Source organism: Tympanuchus pallidicinctus, unplaced genomic scaffold (genome assembly GCF_026119805.1).
Source record: "Tympanuchus pallidicinctus isolate F22 unplaced genomic scaffold, pur_lepc_1.0 scaffold3, whole genome shotgun sequence".
NCBI classification, from domain to species: domain Eukaryota; kingdom Metazoa; phylum Chordata; class Aves; order Galliformes; family Phasianidae; genus Tympanuchus; species Tympanuchus pallidicinctus.
In genome coordinates this window covers 54,642,861-54,654,455 of record NW_026294747.1, presented here as the reverse complement: position 1 = coordinate 54,654,455, position 11,595 = coordinate 54,642,861, and the positions used below count along the sequence as shown (strand labels likewise).

The 11,595-nt window shown below is 45.3% G+C and overlaps 1 long non-coding RNA gene across 2 annotated transcripts; it reads left to right on the top strand.

Annotated features, from left to right (window-relative positions):
- Nucleotides 1–24: 24 nt before the first annotated feature.
- LOC128087280 (uncharacterized) lies at nt 25–11,422 on the top strand. Of its 2 annotated transcripts, XR_008209758.1 has the most exons (3): nt 25–2,153; nt 2,974–5,989; nt 10,036–11,422. It is a non-coding gene; the product is annotated as an uncharacterized LOC128087280 (long non-coding RNA). The 2 variants fall into 2 exon arrangements; XR_008209757.1 differs by lacking the exon at nt 25–2,153 and having other exon boundaries at nt 2,866–5,989.
- The last annotated feature ends 173 nt before the right edge of the window (nt 11,423–11,595 follow it).

Sequence of the window (11,595 nt, the reverse complement as noted above, 5' to 3'; positions counted from 1 at the left end):
TAATTTTTTTTTTTTTTTTTTTTTTAATTTTTGAAAATATAAAAATATTTTTAGGTTCCTAGGGGATAAAAACAGAAAACAACAACAAAAAAACAACCCAACCTCTCAGATTTTGTGTAATTTTTAAACAGGGATGGAGAAGGGAGTGATTCTCTGAGGTTTTAGCCATTGTCTTACAGGTTGCTGAAACATGTAATTTGGAGATACGAGTTTAAATTCGACTTCTGCACTGACTAGAAGCTCTATCCCAGACCTAGGACATTTTCTGGCAACCCAAAGGCGATTGATAGTACTGTACAAAATATTTCTTGAGCTCTGTGGATACTTTTCCTTTTATTGTGTATATAACACGGCAGACTATGACAGATTCCAGTTCCTTGTTTTGGTCTGTAGTAAGGTGTGAACCACGAAGGAAAGCAGCAGAAGAGCTACACTACCAGGTGTGAAAGAGCATTGAAAGTGAAGGTTGAAAAAGCAAATGGTGGAGCAGCTTTGCCGAGGTAAGAAAGCTGTATGCAAAGCTCACATTACTACTGAAGGAGGGGACCAGAACTCTGTTAGCACTCCCACGTGGGTCTTAAGAAACACGCTGTCTGTCCATGTCAATCCACTCCTCTCCATGAGTAATTTGGAGCAGACAGCTAATTGAATGCTCTCATATTGCCACGGCTCTTTCCCTAGGGGTGGATGCACTCAGGAAGACTCTTAGTCTAAGTCAGAATTAGTCTTTAATATCAGAAAGAACAAACAAATGAACCCTCTGAGTTTGATGCGTTTGATGAAAATAGTTGATGTGCCATTTCTGAATTGAGCTGAGTGTGCTTCAGCCTCATTGAGTCGAAGCATAAGGGCCTGCTGGAGGAGCTAATTAGAGTGAGAAGAAAACCAGCTGCTTTTCAGCCAAATTAAGGGTGCCCTTCTTTCTCCACTCAGCTGCGGATCCTGCAGCTTTCCCAGCAATGAATGGCAGTTTCAGGTGTGTAAAGCTGCCTTTTGTCTAATTAAAGACCTGCACCACTCATGGTTAATGCTCTTGTTTAATGACAGAGTTTGCCAGAAAATGTATCTTCCTGTTTTGGGCAGAATTGAGCCAGAAGCCTTTAGGTTGCCTTAGGTCTGAAGCCTTTCAGAGGGCTGGCACATAGTGTGTTTCTGCAGTGTTGAGAGCAGGAGACCTGGACCAGTATGCAATTGTAAATAACCTCCAAAAAGTAAATACACAGCTCACTCTGCAAGTAATGCCTCCTGTTTATTTCCATGGGAACGGCAGCAGCTACGAAGAGCACAATAACACTAATTGATAAAGCAAATTCTCAGCAACAGAACGTGATGGAATGTTGGTGGGAATGTTCAACATCCTCTGCCATCCCACCAACACATAATGGGCTGACGTAACAAGATAGGAGGCATTGCTTTCGGAGCAGCCTTCATACATTGGAAAGCAACGCACGCTGCAAATGGCAGGGTTCTGTTCTGCAAATTGCAGAGATTTCTATCGTGCTGTTTGAAAGTGACATTCAAAGAATTGCTCTCTTGGGGCTGGAAAAGAAGTTCTTCATTACAGAAAGCAGGGCTGGCTATGATTAAAAAAAGAAAGTGTTCTCCTTGGGGGTTTTTTGTTTTATTGAAGTGAAAATTGAAGAGCTGGCAATTTCCAGACTGTCCAACCAACAACGGCCTGAACGGTTTCATGTGTAAGTTAACAAATGGAACATATAGAATGCATCTACATAAATATGTTACTTTGCCTCTTAAGAGACTGCATCAATGGCTGCTATATGCTCAATCTTCAATACATCACTGAGATATACCAAAACCACGGTTACTGAAATTCCCCTGTTTATCACAGGGCAGTCACACTACAGATGACCTTAATGGTTCCTTCCAACTCAAATGATTTTATGATCCTATGAGATGTGAAACATCCATGTTTTGGCTGCTTCCATGTGGGAACAGCTTTTATATCTCTCAGCAGGAATTCTGTAGTTGTTCTGTGATAGTTTGGCAGCAATCTGTGCTTTCTTGGAACGACCTTTGGAAGAACAGTGCACTGGAAACCTTTCCAGTATCACAATCCCTACAGCCACCTACAGAAAGAACCCATTTTTCCCCCTTGGAAGTGGCTCCTTGTATCTCACCAGCTGAAGACCTCAGTAAGTACAAACATGGAAATACAACTTACTTACATCACAGGTTTGGGAATGTATTTTAGAGCATCATTCCTCAGCTCCATCCTTCTTCCTGTTCTGTCTGAGCTTTGCAAACTTTTTGTTTTCAACCTGTCCTGGTATTGAAGGAATGAGTCACCGTAAGGAAGCTTTCTTTGGCAAACAATTCCCAGGGAACCTCAAATTTCTTCAAGCTGTGAGCTTCTGGCCCTTAAAAGCTTATTTTTAAGGTTTCTTTTTAATTATTTCCAACCTCAAAAATATCTTCTGTTAGCAGGGCTGTTTTATGGATATGCTTCTAAGGCGTTCACCTGTTAGCTCATGGTGCTTTTGGAAGCCCTTCCTGGTGCTACAGAGAGGCAGTGCTGCTGGAGATGGGGCAGTCATGGCTGTCATCCCACCTGAACACCATGAAGAGTCCCATGCTGTCATCATGTTCTGGTGCACAGGGGTTACCTGGCTGTCATGCAGGCATGAGATGCCTGATGTGCCATGGGTGTGCATCCTTAGGACATTTGCAATTTTCATCCTCTGTGCAGCAAAGAAAGGCTTTCCCTAGTATTATTCTACTTGGAACACAAGGTCATAGAATCACAGAATAACCTGAACTGCTCACCCAAATCCAACTCTGTATCTGAGAGCACTGTCTCAGAGCTCCCTGAGCCCCAGCAGCTCAGGGCCATGCCCACTGCCCACTGAGGCAGAGCCTTTCTCTACTGCCCAACCTGAGATCACGTGCTGGTGGAGGAAACGCATAAGAACAGCAGTTTGTAAGCTATCCTTTATCTGTGCTTGGTTATTACAGGAGCATGATCTCATGGACTTGCCCCAGGGCAGGTTTTGCTGCGGACTTCCTGCAGGAGCAGGGATTAATCTTCTAATCTGGTTCTGACACAGAGGAAAGAGCTTCTGCCTTCACTGGCTTGAGAGCTGGACTGCCTCACTACGCTAAACAGAAACCAAATCCTTCTTTATAATTAGTACTTCGGGAGGAAATGGTAAGCTGCAGTAAGTTACAGTATGCTGCAGATGTGTGGTGAGGGCACTGGAGGAGGTGGGGAATAGCATTGGTTTCAAAGAACAGCAGGAAAATGGAAAGCAAAGGGGAAAAAAAGGAGCATTGTGTTTTTTTCAGCATCCATGTTTATATCAGGTGTAGATAAATCAGATCCTCTTAATGGAAAGTCAGATCTTAATTAGAAATCTGCCACTTTCCTACCACGTTTGGCAAGCTGAATTTCCTGTCCAAAATTCTCACATCTCCATGCTGCCCTAGCCTAGCCCTGCTCCTCCATGTGCACAAGTGTTTAAGCAGTGAATAAAAGCCAGAAGAACCTCCTGTAAACGTGAGGCTTTGCATGATTTAAACGCTGCCTACTTTTCCCCAGACCAGCCCAACTTGCTTAGAAATGGATAGATTTAAGTTGGAGGCTAAGGGAAAACTGAAGCTTGCAGAAACAGCACTGTGCTTGATGTGCAGAGTTTTCCCACTGCTGTGTGACCATTTGGCTCACAGCAGATGTGCAAGTGAGTGAACCTTCTCATAGAATGGTGTAGGTTGAAAGGGACCTTAAAGACCATCCTGTTCCAACCACCTTCCATGGCCTGGGTACCCCCCCACCAGATCACACTGCTCAGGGCCCCCATCCGTGGCTTTGAGGATGGAGCACCCACAGCTTCACTCAAGTGTTTGCTCTGAATTCACAGAGTTCTCAGAAATGTCAATGCATGGACCCCCTGCAAAGAATTTCTCCTTCCGAGAGACTTCTTAAGAAGAGTAGCAGCAGATTTAGCCTCATATTAAACCCAGACACCTTACAAAGGCAAAACTCACCACAGCTCAAGCTTTACCCCTTGTGAAAGGTTCTGTACATCTTCCAAGTTAACTCACAGCTGGCTCTGGCAGTGGCTGAAGCATGGGGCAAGGGTCTAATACTGTATTTTCAGGCACCAGAGACTTCACAGGAGGGAATTTCACGGGTTATTTCAGTGCCCACCACAGCCCCTGCCCGATGTGCACAAGACCTAGGCCTGCTGTGGTCCCCTCAGGTGGTTTAAGCAGATGGATAGATGTTATTGTGTTGAAGAGCATGGAGTTAATCACAGCTGACAAATCCTTCTTGGTAAAAAGCATTAGGCTCTAAGACCCCACCTGGAGGGCTGTACCTAGCTCTGGAACCCAGTGTAAGGCTGTCATGGAGCCGTTGGAGCAGGTCTGGAGGAGCTTTTTAGTGGCCTTTCCAACCTTACTGATTCCATGAGGCACCTTGAAAGAACCTTGAGCACAAGCTCTTGTACCTCTGGAAAACCACCTTAGGAAAAAAGACATGGCTATAAACGAGCAAGGACCTTCAGCTGCTAAGCCTTTAGGAAATGTTACACTGCAGCAAGAGATGCTACAGCTGTGTAGTCTTGACAGAAGTGAATAACATAAACCACTGTCACCTGGATGGATGGGGACAAAAAGCACCCACACCATCCTGTGGTTCCTTCAAACCAGGCTCCATATTCCAGCACATGTAGTCCAAGATCTCCATCTATCTGCAAAGAAAGTCCATGTTTCATGCTGACAGATTTAACTGCATGGGTCATGTTCTTGCATCTCCAGGTCTTTGTCACTCACTGCCATTTGGAAGCAGAGATGTTTCTCCTCGAGGTCATGAGCTTTGTGTGCATTTGTCAGCTCACTGAAGCAAAACCTCTCGCTGAAGCAGGAAGGCAGCAGTGCTTTCTGCACTGTGAGAAGTACAAAATATTGTTGGCAGTTCTTTGTTTCGCATTTCTTTTTGGGAGCTTTTTGCTTGTCTCTCAAAGAAACGTCATCTTTCCTGGTCAGTCCTTTGAAACGCCACATGGATGGCTAAGTGCAGGAAGCATCCAGTCTCAGAGCATGCTTTGCGTGCTAATCAGTGAAAGCACTGCTGAACCATATTATGCTGGAACATCAAAACAGGCCATTAGGAAGCAGCTGGGAGAGACCTTATTGAAACCACTGGCTGGCACAGGAGGCAGCTATGAGTGGGAGACACAGCAGAGCAATGCTGGGGCCTCGAGTTGGCAATATCCTCTGCTGAAGGGGTTCTAACTTCAGGAATGCTGCTTTAAAAGCATTTCATTGATTTTCAATACAACAGAAGCCATCTGAATAAAAGAACTTTGGAATGTTGAGACAAATTTTATAACAGCCTCCTCTTTGATTTTGTGAAACTTCTGCAAAAAGAGCTTCGAAAATAGCTTCTGAAGACCATCGGTGCCATGAAACCCACAGGCAAAGGGCTTCATTGAAAGGCTGAAGTAGCAAATAAACAGGTTGGATTCCCATAGCAAGGTGTTTCTCAAAAAAGAGCCTGAGCCTGGACACATTTGGCATTAGAGTAAAGATTTCCTTGCAGGGTTTTGTTGGCACAGATTCAGTCCCTGATGCAGATCTTGGTGCCCCTCTCTGGTTCTGTGAGCACAAAGGCAGGGCTCACAGTTCTTAACAGCAACATCAGTTACAAAATCAGAGCACTCAGAAGCTGGAAAGAGTTGAAGCTGCATTCACTTTAACTGTTTCCTCATCATCGTAATTACTTACATGGCTTTTTTTGGACTATAAATAAAAGCTTTTTCTATCTCTGCAGCTTCCTAATTCCAGACACTGAACATTCTTCTCTGTATATATTGAAACATGTAATTATTTTTTTCTTCTGATGCAGATGAAGTCCAGGTTTCTGTAATTGGAATACACAGATCATAAAACTCACCAGTGGGTTGAGTCAGTGGCATGGAAATAGTCAGTATGCTGGTGTTATGTGCAGCTGGACATCCACCTTCCCATGGTAAGTGAAGATGCACCATGCTGGTTGTGCCTAACTCCATCATTCCCCCATCCAGAAGTGACACCCCTACAGAGAGGGGACCTTGGTAGGATGGGTCCCTGCCATGGTCAAGATGTAGGAACGGTTGGAAAGGCAGCAGCTCCTTGTCAAAAACATTGCTGTGGGTAGTAATCAAGTATCATCATCATTTCAAAGATGAAGTTGAAGGAGAAAATAAATAAATGAGAGCAGAGCAATGTAGCATGCCCAAGGCACCAGGAAGAAGTGGTTATCAACACCAGGAGTAGTAGCAGTTTTGTTCCCTGCCTGTTTTCAAAAGGAGAGGGAAAAGGGCACTGGGGCGCACACACAGCCTCAGTGGTGGCTGTGACGTGAGCTCCTGGTGTCCATGTGGATGGAGAGATGGGGAGCTGCACTTAAGGGTTTTTTTTTTAAAGACAGAAGAGCACTGTGAGGCAAATCTGCTCCAGTGAGAAGCCTCACAAGGGAGGCTCTGTGTGGCAAAAGGCTGTATTTTTAGGTCAGCTTGGCCAAGCTGAATGAGGAGGTTTGTGTGGTAAATAGAAGGGGTGCCTGGCTTTGAAGCTCACTGTTTTCACAGTACAGAAGTCAGTTGTAAGCCACATTGATTATTCTAGGGTGGCAGTTGCAACAAGGATCAAATGGTGACCAGATAGAGGCAGGTAGCTGGCCACACAAGTTCAGTGAGACCACAAAACTAGCAGTGCTCTGCTTTGCTTTTCTCCCAGAAGAGTTGTGAGCCAGCATTTTAAGCAAGTTCTGAGTTAATGCAGTCTGTTCAGTCGTTATCAGCAACATCATATGCTGCATACAGCCTGATTTGATTAAAAGGGTCATTTGTCATACTACCAGCTACTAAATGCCAGCACAGGTAACTTTGTGTCTCAGAATGACTACACAGGAACAGGGAATTCAAGGCTGGATCAGCAGCGTGGCAGTTTTAGTCTATCCCATGACTTAAGATGCACGTCAGCAAACCACAGTGCTGATGGAAGCTAAGAAGAACAAAAGCTGAAATGAATGAATGAAAGCCCCATTCCTGGAGGCATTCAAGGCCGGGCTGGATGTGGCTCTGGGCAGCCTGGTTCTAGTGGTTGGTGACCCTGCCCACATTAGGGGGTTTGAAAGTAGATCAAATTTGAGGTCCTTTTCAACCCAGGCCATTTCTATGAACAGACAAAAAATGAGAGAAGCTCTGAGTAGATTAAGGGGGGTCCCCAGAACCAACACAAATTGGGACACTTCATTTACACTAAGAGTCACGGGGAGGCCAAGGATGACCATGCTGGATAAGCGCAGAGAGGACTCAGCTGAGCTGAGCTTTGTCAAACTGCATGAGAGAACAAGAGCCACAACAGAACTGCCCACAGAGATGACACATCATCGAGCATCTCCAGAAAAAGACAACAAAAAGCACTCTTGGCTGTCTCACAAGTTTTGAAATTCACTCTGAGCAATGAGTCAGCACTTTCAGCATCGTGTGTTGCTTAAAGCATCAGCAGAGGATTTAAGTGGAGCTTAAGCAACACTCAGGATCCTGCAGAGAGCTTCTGTCCACCAGTAAGGAGGAAGATGCCTTGGGCAAGGGCCAAAGTCAGCAGAGACTTTAGGAGTAGGTGGAAGGGGAAAAAGTAGAGAAGAATGTAGAATGGGGGAAGAGATAAAAGGAGAAGAAGCCAAATGGAATGTCAGATTTCTCCCATGGTGCTGCTCTTTGGAAGGAAGCAGTAAGAAGTACTCAAGGTATGGGATGAGGAGAGAATTATCCTGAAATCACAGAATGTCCCGAATTCAAAGAGATCCACTGGGATCTTCAGCTCCTACATAGCAAGGAACAACTGATCAAATGCATCCTGCTCTCCCATCTGTGTGCCAAGGGAGGTACCTGCTCTCTCTTTCATTCTTGTGGACTGCTCAGCAGATGCTGACTGCACAATCAGACTTTATGCAGGGAACTGCAGGACGAGCCATTCCCACAGCACGTCAGTAGGTGGCAAAAAGCTACAACCCTATTGCTAAGCAAGGAATAAATGCTTGTTCTCTCACAGAACAGGAGGGATCTGTGAGCAGCTCAATCCCATCAGAGATCATGTGCCTCCTGGCCAGCAGCCCAGCACTACCAACAGGGTGTGACACCCCAGAAAATGCACCATCCCTTCATACCCACCCCTCTTTTTTCCTCAGGGTCCCCTGTGCCATCACTTGACCTTCCTTGAGTAATGAGTCATAGACTCGTTAAGGTTGAAAAGACCACTAAGATCTTCTAGTCCAACCATCAGCCCGTATAGAAAAGCTGGGAACCCAGAGGGATTAATCAATACTTCCAAAGTTGGGAAAGAAGAGCATTAGGGCTGCGCTTCTGCAGCACCATCTGAGGTTACCTGGTTGGACAAACCAAGCAAGTGATCAAACCATAATCTTCATGTACAGCCTGAAACTGAGCTTATTGAAACCGTCCCAGCTGCCTGTCACATGTCCCAACAAGGGAGGGAGATAAGGGATTAATCAAGTTAGTGGAAATATCCAAGAGCTATTGATGGTGGCTTTTTTTTCCATGCTTTTGAATGGTTGCAGGTGTCGGGGAAGGGAGGATGCTGGTTGGTGCTGAACACCCACATTCCTATTCAAGGAGGTCTAGTGCTCTGAGCACCGGGTGAAAACAGAGCCTGGGAAGATGAGAAAATGACATAAACACAGGCTGCATGGTGAGAGCCAATTACAGCACAGCACTGAGCTTCATTCGGTTTTCTTTACCAGCTGTTGCTCTTTGCTAAGTGTTAGAAAATTGTATTTCTGCTGAGGAACAAGAAAAGAGATTACAGCAACCTGGGCCTTCAGACCTCTGCAGTGCATCTAGCTTTTCTAAATATAGAGGAAAGGTTCTTCAAGATTTCTTCTTTTAAGTGGTGCATTTAATTACTAATGATTTAGCCAGACATTAACCATTGGTGCTGACTTTCCCCAGCTCCACTGCCTGCCTGAGGCTGAGCACAGCCATTTTGTCTGGACTTTTCAGCAAAATCAGTTTGGTTAATCCTGAGCAAGAGAAACTTATCTTGCTCTGGCCATTTGTAACACAATGGGAAGCGCACCAGTGTCAGCATACCTGCAAAGTCCCAGGCTGCAGTAGGTGAAGGTTTGCTCAAAATGCAACAGTCATGGACACAGAAACAAAGAAAATAATCTGCTTACCTTTGGAAGACCACAGGTATACAGGGATCTCCAGTGAGATATCCTTACCTCCACTGCCAACATTTAAATGAGGTCTGGGAAGGGATGGATCCTGGCTTTACCCCTTCTGATCACTCAGTTGCATTGCTTGCACCTGAGCTCCCCTGGGTGGGCCCTTCCTTCTCACCAGGTGCTCCATCACTGCTTAAAGCTGTGACAGCATTTCCACTACACCATCTCACCACCAAGTCCACCACCAAACCCATCTTACAGCCCTTTCACAGGGAAAATCCTATGCTCTCGTGCCTCGGGGCAGATATCTATCTGAACTACATCTCCTAGAATCATTGAAAGGACTTTTAGAAGTCTTCTAGTTCAGCTCCCCTGCAATGAATGAGAACGGACAAATCCCACTTCACTTCCATGCTGCGGATCCTTGCCTCTAGGCACCACCAAAATAAACCCCTGCTCATGTGCTGTCATTGTCATCTTTGTCATGGTTTTGTGAGCTCATCCCATGCCCATTCCAGCAGTTGGCAGGACCTCTCCAGCCTCTCTTTGCTGTGCAGGCAACCTCAGACCAGGAGTTTCATTCCATCATGACTTGCACGAGCACCATGTGCTCAGTTCTGAGCAGCAAACCTCACCCCTAGCGTAGCACCTCATCCTTCAGATGATGAGATTGTATCAAGCATTTGGAATAGGGAGCTTTTCAGAACCGCCTCTCTGAGTTGCAGCCCTGACATTGTGGTGTTTTTTTTTTCCTCCCCCTCCTCCCCCCATCCCATCTTCTGGAATTTGCAGAAAGGTTTAAGTTTCAACTTCAGTAATAGAGAAAACGTTTTCATTTCCAGCCTCTGAACAGATGTTGAGAAACTTGAGAGCAGGACAAGTTACCACTAGCCTCTCTCCAGGTCACGATGAGTTAACACAACTGAAAGCAAAACAGTCAAAGGACTTCGAGCATGAGAAGCAGGAAGAGGGTTTCCTGGCTTCATTGCCTCCAGAAAGGCCAATTTTGCACACCGTGAGTTGATAAATGAATGCTCAGAGTCTTCATGCAGCCTGTGCAATGGATAGACTGCTCTGCACACCCTCTCCATGGGCACTGCTCTTCCCAAGTGCTGGCAACGCCATTATCGGGAAACAAATGAGCTCTATCTGAGATAAATTGCATTTACACCAATTACAGCTCAATTGTTGACAGATGGGAACACAGAAGGGAGATGCGTCGAATCATTAAGAGGACAGGTGTATAGAAAAGTGCCAGATTAATTGTTCCAGCCCATTAAATCATTGACCTTTCCAGCCTACCCTCAGTGCTGAATTCAGAGCTCTCAGGATCCTTCCAGCTCACACACGACGACCACATTTACAAGAAAAGCACACAGGGGTGCTTTTAAAACACATGCTCCGGACCCAGACTCATTAGCAGGCCTTCTTTCTCATTAAAAGCTGTTTTCTTACTGGAGTTTGTTTTCTTGGCTTTTCCGTGCACTCACACGTTGCTCCAAGGAGCAGCTTTCTCCCCAATGAACAGACTTGCTATACATCCAGAGAGGTTGCAAAGGGCGAGGGGATGAAGGCAGACAGAGATCAGTGCTGAATGGAGGCTTTGGCTTTGAGTTGAGGCTTTGGCTCTGATTTCCAAATCCTGCTTTCCCTGAGATTTTCAGTAAATCCTGGGAGAGACAAATAGCTAAAAACTGCTGAGAGCAAATCAGCCATGGGTGTCTAATTCCCCTAAAAACACGTAGAAGCGTGCCTCCTGCTGAGAGCCAACACCAGATCCACTTATTCAAGATGGCCTGGCTTGGAAATGCTAAGGTTGGAAAAGACCTTCAAGATCATCAAGTCCAACCACAACCAAACCAAACTACCCCAACAACCTCTCCACTAAATCATGTCCCCGAGCACCACATCCAAATGGTTTTTAAACACATTCAGGGCTGGTGACTCAACCACCTCCCTGGGGAGCCCATTCCAGTGCTTAACAACATTTCTGTAAAGTGTTTCCTGATATCCAACCTAAACTCACCCCGGTGCAACTTGAGGCCATGAAAACTAAGGGGATAAGATTTCCAGCAGAGGGAAATGAATGGCCATGAGGGAGATGGGAGGAAGAGTAAACCCACCTCTCTTCTCAATGCCAAGTGAGCAAAACGTAGATGTTTTATAGCAGATTATCCATTAAAGCTGGAGGTGAAGGAAAGTCACCTGGGACAGAGGAAAGGAAATTTTTTTTAAAATTTAGAACATTTAGAAATACCAGAATGTTTGTTAAAAGACTTCTGACCAATCAGAATTGGTCAGATTCTGCCTTTCAATTTGAATGGATGTTCTGTGGCTTAGAAAAGGATGCAGGGTTAAAAACAAGCAGAAAGGCTCAAGTGACCTTAAGGAAAGCAAAACAC